Source organism: Dermacentor albipictus, unplaced genomic scaffold (genome assembly GCF_038994185.2).
Source record: "Dermacentor albipictus isolate Rhodes 1998 colony unplaced genomic scaffold, USDA_Dalb.pri_finalv2 scaffold_16, whole genome shotgun sequence".
NCBI classification, from domain to species: domain Eukaryota; kingdom Metazoa; phylum Arthropoda; class Arachnida; order Ixodida; family Ixodidae; genus Dermacentor; species Dermacentor albipictus.
Window position 1 is genome coordinate 9,170,003 of NW_027225570.1, and position 8,614 is coordinate 9,178,616.

General features: G+C 42.4%; 1 protein-coding gene across 1 annotated transcript in view; it reads right to left on the reverse strand.

Annotated features, from left to right (window-relative positions):
• LOC135901685 (achaete-scute homolog 2-like) overlaps positions 1-8,144 on the reverse strand; it is a 67,344-nt gene extending 59,200 nt beyond the window's left edge. The window contains exon 1 of the transcript XR_010564222.1: positions 8,039-8,144. The gene's annotated coding sequence lies outside the window, so the exon portion shown is untranslated. The remainder of the gene's footprint in view (positions 1-8,038) is intronic.
• Between the last annotated feature and the right edge of the window lie 470 nt (positions 8,145-8,614).

Here is an 8,614-nt window from a genome sequence, read left to right on the forward strand (position 1 = left end):
AGACCCGCCAAGGGGTGTAAGACAATGGGCTACGGCGCAGCGACTACGCGCCCCGCATTGGACGCGGTGAGCGTCGAGCAATGCAGCGTTCGGCGCGGCAACGAAATGTGCGCCTGAGCAAGCGACGCACGCCTGAGCCTTAGAAACAGCTCGTTTCTAAGGCAACACCGCATTCACTAGAGGTGCTTTGTACCGCTTTGAAGCATCGTACTCGTGGCTCAGTACTCGTGGCCAGAACTATTGAGAAGACGCTCGATATGCGGACAGGGCAATATAAGCGGCGTCCGCTGACCGTAAGCTACACCGACGTTCCAGCACTCGGCAACGACGACCCGCGACAGACCATCAGGGCGGTCGTTCGCGAAGAACTGTCGAAGCATTTTTCAAGGTGGCCACCTCACCTCGAGTGGCCTGAATCGCTGACATCGTCAAAGAAGAGGTTAAGCGATGGGTTGTTCATGGCATTGCAGCTATATTGTAGATAAGCAACGCCAAATGGGCATAATAACGAGGAGCCAAGCTCTCCCAAGTAACAAAGGGCCTAATAAAGAAACGACGAAAAATTCAAGAGATGAGATGGATTTCGCGGAACTGTCAAAACTGATCAACAAGGCGAAACTAAGTGATATTCGAAACTGTAACGTGAGAAAGACTGAAGGAGTCGTAAAAAATGGACGCAGCCTGGCATCAGTGAGAAAGAAACTTGGCTTAGGACAAACCAAGATGCATGCACTGAAAGATAAGCAGGGTAATATCGTTACCAATATCGAAGATATGGTAAAATCAGCAGAAGAATTTGATACCAAACCTGCACGGTACCCAGAGTAGTCACCATACCTCAATTAGAAACAGCAATGAACGTGATACAGAAACTCCTCCCATAACTAGCGATTATGTCAGAAGGTCATTGCAAGATATGAAACGTGGAAGAGTGGCAGGACAAGATGGAATAACAGTCGATTTAATCAAAGATGGGGGAGACATATTGCTTGGAAAACTGGCAGCGTTTTCTACGAAGTGTCCGCCGACAGCAAGGGTGCCAGAAAACTGGAAGAATGCAAACATCATACTAATACACAAAAAGAGAGACGTTAAAGAATGGACAAATTATCGGCCCATTAGCTCACTTCGAGTATTACATAGAATATTTATCAAAATAATCTCTAATAGAATAAGGGCAACACTGGACTTTAGTCAACCAAGGGAACAGGCTCGCTTTAGGAAGGGATACTCTACAATGGCTACTCTACAGGGATACTCTACAGTGGTTATCGATGAATCCGGAGAGTACAATAAGCCTCTCTACACGGCTTTCGTAGATTGCGAAAAGGCATTTCATACAGTAGAGATACCAACAGTCGTAGCGGCATTATGTAATCAAGGTGTACAGAACACTTACGCAAATCCCTTGGAAAATATCTACAGATGTTCTGCAGCTACCTCAATTTCTACATAAGAAAAGCAGTAAGATACCTATAAAGAATGGGGTCAGACAGGGTGACACAATCTCTCCAATGCTATTCACTGCGTGTTTGGAAGAAATATTCAAGCTAATAAACTGGGAAGGTTTAGGAGTGAAGATCGACGGCGAATATCTCAGCGAACTTCGGTTTGCCTATGACATTCTTCTATTCAGCAACAATGCAGACGGGTTACAGCAAATGATTAAGGACCTTAACGGAGAGAGTGTACAAGTGGGGTTGAAGATGAATATGCAGAAGACAAAGAGAATGATAAATAGCCGGGCAAAGGAACAAGAGTTCAGAATCGCCAGTGGGCCTCTAGTGTGCGCGAAAGAGTACGTTTACCTAGGTCAATTTACCACAGGTACCCTGATCATAGAGAGAAAATTCACAGAATAAAATAAGGTTGGATCGCATACGGCAGACATTGCCAGCTCCTGACTCCCTTCCAAAAGTATTTAATGTGTTTTTTAGAAAGTCTTTTGAATTTTTTCTATACAACTGTATTGTGTTTACTTTGATTGCTTATAGAATTTTCCTCTATAGTTCCAAAAGTTATTTGGCCAACGCATTCTTATAGAAACTCTTAAGACACATTTTTATAGAACATTTCTATCGAGTTGTTTTAGAGATGCTAAAGACAAATTTCTATAGAATATTTCTATCGAGTTGGTTAGAGATGCTGAAGGACAAATTTCTATAGAATATGTCTATCGAGTTGATTTAGAGATGCTAAAGGCAAATTTCTTTAGACTTTCTGTCGAGTTGCTTTTAGACATGCTAAAGGCAAATTTCTATAGAATATTTCTATGCAGTTGCTTTCGAGTTCCTACAAGCAAATGCCTATAGAAGCTGGGCCGGTGTGTGTAAAGTGCTTGCAATTTACCAAAGTTCTACTGTAGGCAATAAGGACTACAGTATATGCAGTGGCAAAAAAATTGGTGCTACAACCACAAATTATTCAGTTTGAAATGTTTATTGCACTTCAGACTAGATACATGCTTCATATATGTTACATACACGCTTCAGACTAGAACTTGCAGCACACAATCTGTAGCTGTCAATATGCTTCACAAATCAAGCTGGTCGTGCAACCACAGGAAACATGAGGTTAAAAAATGAGCGGCACACTTGATTACAGTTGACACCTGGCAATAACAGGCTTGACTAGGTCAAGAAACCTTACCACTAAAACGGCAATTTTACGCGTGTAAACTGAACACTGGAGTTTAGATATAATTTAATTAAATCAATCGCAATGCCGCTAATTCAATAGTTACACAATTTATTCAGTAGAACTTGATGAATAATGCAGTCGAACGCTTTCGTAAAATCTACCAACACTGCAAGTGTGAGCAAGCGCTCTTCCATGTTTTTGACAATAAATTCTTTTTGATCCAATAAGGCAAGCTGTGTGGAGCGGTTTTTACGGAAGGCGTACTGAAAGTCAGTTAAGAGGTTTCAATTTTCCAGAAATGCCGAAAGACGCCTAAATATAACCATTTCCAGACGTTTTGAGAAAACTGGCAAAATGGATATGGGCCTGGAACTTGTCATAAGAGCCCTGTCACTACGCTTGAATAACGGGATTTCTTTAGCGACTTGCAGTTTATGCGGGAAGACTCCGGCTTCGAAGCACAAGTTGTATATGTACACCAGCAATGAGACTACAATGCCTAGGGCATATTGAATTGGCTTTAGCTGCAGATTATCTTCATCTAGGCTACGGCTGATGCTCAGCTCAGAAAAAAGGTAAATTAACTCTGATTCATTGGTCGGGTGCAGGAAGATCGTGTCTGCAACACTTGTTCTTATGAAATCACACGCACTCATGCATACGGGAACATTATTATTACCGACTAGAAAATAGTTGAATGCATCAGGTAGTGACTCACAGGTTATTCGAACACCATTACTGACAATTCGCATAGGTGACTGGGAAATACGTGTATGGTTGCGCAGAAGATTCAGCTGTTTCCATTTCCTCTGGCTGTCACATTCACAAGAGTGGAACAAGTCAGTATGATAACGGTTTTTCGCATTGCGCAGGTCGTTCGTGAGACGATTGCGAAAATGTTTAAACTCGTTCCAGTCGCTTGGATCTCGTGACTTGATAAACTTATCATAAGGCTTTTTTATTCTTTATTTGATAGAGAAGCTTGTTTGTGACCCATGGCTTGCGTATCCTGGAAGGATGTATTTCTTAGCAGTAAAAGGGAAATGTTTGTGGTTGCATGAGGAAAATAGCGTGAGGAAACTTTCATATGCGACATCCGGAATTTGCGTGGCATAAACATCCGTCCAGTCCGTGCTTCCTAATTCGGCACGGAATTTTACTAACCAATTCCGCGTAATCTCTTGTATGCAGGTATCAGTATCAGTTGATCACTGACATGGATGATTCAGACTCAGAAATATGGGCATATGGTCACTAAGGCCACCGGAAAACACCCCCGATTTAATCTTACTGAAAACGATGTTTGTAATGAATAGGTCGATACACGTAGATTTATTATGAGTACTTCTGGCAGGTGATATTAGATTGAAGAAACCATGTGCGTGCATAAGTTCTTCGAAATTTCGCTTCATGGGGTTGTGGAGAATCATACTGATATTTAAATCACCACCCAACACGAGTTTAAATTGCAATTCACCTATATAAAGGAAAAACTTTTCGATAAACTGGAAGAAATGGTCTAAATTACCGCTTAGTGGACGGTAGTAAACTGAGTAGACAGTTCGAGCACTCAAGACTGATAGGACTTCGTAGTCATCAGTAATACAGCAAAATTCATTGATGCACTTTGCATCAATGTTATCACGGACAAGCACACTGACACCACTGCCTCGCGACGTGTCTGTTTTTAGTAAAGCATTGATATTTAGGCAGTTGCCATACGACTGAGTGCTGGTCATACCACGTTTCAGCCAGCATAATGACATCAAACTGAAAGGTCAAGCTGCTGAAAAAAATGTCGACCATGTCATGCTTGTTTCGCACTGACTGGCAGTTGAGGTGGAAGCATCGAGTGGAATTTTTATGGTCTGGTCCAACAAAATGCCAGCAATGAGACGGGGATAGCGACTCAACAGAATCCATTTATGGAATTCCAGAAGTAGAAAATGAGAAACCTGATGACCTTAAAAGAACAGTCTCTGATAAGATCATTAAGGGTACCATCGGTGTCATGATCTCGGGAATCAAGAGAATGCATCGCCTAGGTACTAAAGCAGAAAATAATACGCGACCCATTATCCTCAAGTAGCAATGTTTGAGCACAAGGCGAACATAATGAACTGCTCCAAGCTAAAGAATTCCAACATGTCTGTGGGTTAAGATTTTTCTATCCGTGTACGTAACATCCGAAAAAAAAAACATTGGAACAGCAGCAAGAGCAACCGAGATAGAGGCAAGAAAGTTACACTTGTTTACGACAAGATTAAAATCAATGGCCAAGTTTACGTCTGGGACGAACATAAAAGAGCCCGAGTGCCTCTGGGAAAGAAGCCTGCCCTCCAAAAGAAAAAAAAAACTGACTAGACATGAAACGCCCTCCAGCCTAGTGATAGTGAACATAAATGTCAGAAGTGTTGTGAAGAAAAGCACAGAACTTCAGGCATCTATTATTGAACATAGACCAGATATAACAATAACCGAAACATGGCTTTCTCCTGATGTTTCAAGCAGCGATATCTTCCATCCGGGTTATACTGTCATGCGCAAAGATAGGTCCTCTCACTGTGGTCTCATAGCAATTTTGATAAGGAAAAATATTTACGCTACACCTATGCCGGAATGGTTGATGCTAAAGCACTGACGTGCAAAATCATGACAGATGAATTCTCCCTCTTTTTAAGAACCATGTACCGGCCCCCTAATACTTCCCATGATATGCTACACGTGCTAGCAAATTATATGGAAAATCTTTTTACACATACTACAAAGCTAATCCTTACGGGGGAGTTTAACCTTGCTAGTATAGCATGGGGCTTCCTTTATAACAATGCTGATACAGCTCACGCAGAGGCATTGCTTCATCTATGTTTTAATCTTGGCCTTAGACAAATCATAGGGGAGCCAACACGTGTTACTGCAAAAAGCAGGAATGTACTCGATTTGACGTTTGTGAGTGATGCTATCGCAGAAGGCAGTGTTTCATGAGAAGTTGTCGACAGCATATCGGACCACAGAGCTACTAAATGTTCCTTACGGTTAGACGCACCTCCGCCCACTCAGAAAGGGCGTACAGGAATTTCCGACTGGGCGAATGCCGATGACGTCAGCGTTCTTGATTATCTAGATCACTCTTACCCCACTTTTATATCATTCTCTAATGATCCTACAGTTTCAGTAGATGGATTATGGTCAAGATTTGAAAGAATCATTAGGCATTGCTTATCAAAATATATTCCCACAAAGATCAAACCAGCACGTAAGACAAACCCTTGGATAACAAGAAACATAATACAACTAAAGTGAACAATTGCCAGATAAAGAAACTGAGAAATAAACTACCGATACCAGGCTACACTACTGAAATACGCGAACACTCCCCTGGCACTAATGTGAGCCATAAAAAAGGCAAAAGATGAATACATGAATGTCACCTTAAGTAATTTTATCAAACATCTCCATCTATGTTTTGGTGATACCTTAATTCGAAGCCACGTCAGACCAGTAATCCATTGCCAACTGAAGCTATGACGAAGGCTACAGAGGTCAATGAATACTTTCTTTCAGCGTTTACACAAGACAACGGAAAAAATCCCAACCTCGAACCTCTTCCTTGCAACACAGCAAAACTAGACGACTTATTCTTAACCGAATCGGGAATGTTTTCCCTCTTACTTGAAATAGACCCCCCAAAAAATCATGTGGTCCTGACAACATACCAAATGCGTTTTTGAAGCACTACGAGCAATGGATGGCCAAGTTCTTGCTGATTATTTTTGTAAAATCATTGCAAATGGGCGAAGTTCTGGTGAAATGGAAAACATGTTGCCTGATGACGTTGTCACCTGCACATCACTCGAAAGTTTTGTCGCCAAATTATCAAACAATGTTCTCTAGCTACGATCTGCGCGTAGGTGAGCTGCGCCGTAGAGTGGAATTCTGATTCACTTCTCAGCGTCTCGTATTCTGCCCTGATATAAATGTCTGCTTAATCTTGTCTCTTGCGCATTGCACATCCAATACGCATCTAATATATTTACATATTTTTACTTTGTTCTTCTGTGTGCTAAACCTTCCAACATGGCGTTTGCTACTATTTTTCCCCGCTCCTTTTATAGAATGTCTACAATGAATATAGATTGCATACGTACTGCCTTGTTAACCTAAACTTATCTATGTCCGCGCCTACTTGAACTGTGTTCTCTTGAACATGTATCCTGCCCCTTTCCTGCAACAGCTTCAAATGAGAGGCTAGCAGTATGTTCAAATAAATAAATAAATAAATATCAAAACGGGAAAACGTGGGGACAGCACTTCAGTATCACACTTTCAGCTTTTCGAAATCAGTTGCGGTCTTGATTAGATGTATATGGGCATGTTCTGCTTTCCGGACCAATATTCTTCCGTTGCGATGCCGCACAAATTTGAAATTCTTAACGAGTGCCCATTCCTTTGCAACTTAGAGCAACGATCTATTATACCCGGTTAGGTTTTCGGATATGTAGTCATCAGATTTTACCCTGTATAAAGCTTTCCTTTTTTAAAACCATTTGTGTCTTGTCGACTGTCGTGTGAAGCGAACAAGCAGTGCTGGTGTCTCATCTTTTTGTGAAGGAAGACGGTGAATGGCGGAGACGGTCTGCTCGTTAAGAAGATCAAGTTCCAGTTTGGCAGCGAGGACGTTTATTCTAGTCATGAGGCGTTCATTCTCATGTTTAGCCCGCCTATGAATTTCAAGGTTCAGCTTTGGTTTGTGGTATTCAAGGTCATTTACTGCCAAAGACACTCTCCTGAGTTCAGCGTCTGTTCTAACTGTTTCAAGTTCTGCAACGCTGTTCTTTATTTGCCTAATTTCGCCTGAGTGCTCTGCGACGGAGGGGAGTACCGTTTCATACTGGGCGGACATGCGCTTTATTAAAGCCTCCATATCATGTACAGTGTTCTTCAAAGGAAGCAGCTAATTTAATTTCCCCTTAATGTCGAGCAGAAGTGCTGTGACAGTGCTATCATCCGGTTCCCTAGAGCTGGGCACATTAGTCTTGGTTTTGGGGCACGCCGTACATTTCCAAGACTGCTTATAGTTGTCCCCTTTAGATTTATATCTGGATTCTGATACGCCAGAACAGGAACCTAGGTGATACTGCCGCAAACAGTCACTGCATGTCAATGATCGACAGTCAGCTTCTATAGCCTTCTCACACGTTGCACAATCGGTACCACTGGGATTACTCATGGCAGATTACGTCCACCGACACCTGAACGCCAACCAAAGCAACGTAGTGCTCATTCGACAAAATTTCAACAACAGGAACCAAACAGAAACAGAAAAAGTATCATGAATTGCAACAAAGGAATAGTTATAAAGCAGCAAGAGTGGCAGCAGCTGCGGCGAAATACATACGTAGATGTCAGGGAGGTGGCGATGACCAATCTGCAAAATTCCAGAAGGAAAGTTGGAAGACGCCTGCGTTCCAACGCCGCTGCTACCAATTGAAGATCAAGTCGGCAGTGGTTTCTTCTTTTATAGCTGTCGGTGGCCCCCGGTTAGCTGTTGAACGATGACGCAACACATGGCAGCCATCATGATCGCATGCAGCAGCGATTAGGTGGTCAGGTCTTTGCCCGTGCAGCAATGAAGTCCGATGTTTCCTTGCGCAGCAGGATGACACCGGGTCAGCTTTGCGCAACCGCAAAATTCCAGAAGGAAAGTTGGAGGGCGTCTGTGTTCCACCGCTGCTGCTGCCAATAGTGTTTCCAGTGTCAGGCTTTTTGTACCTAATTTATCCACCACAGCGCTTAACTCAAAGCACTTATTCTGAAGAGTATATTTGGTAATAGTTTGTGACCAGAAGAAAAATATAGTGAAGAAAGCTCCACATAGGAATACCATCTGCACTGCGTACACAGCAGTTAAGTTGCCTTCTATCGAGAACGAGAAGTGGTGGGTATGAAGGAGGTGTGCTTTAACCGCCCACGA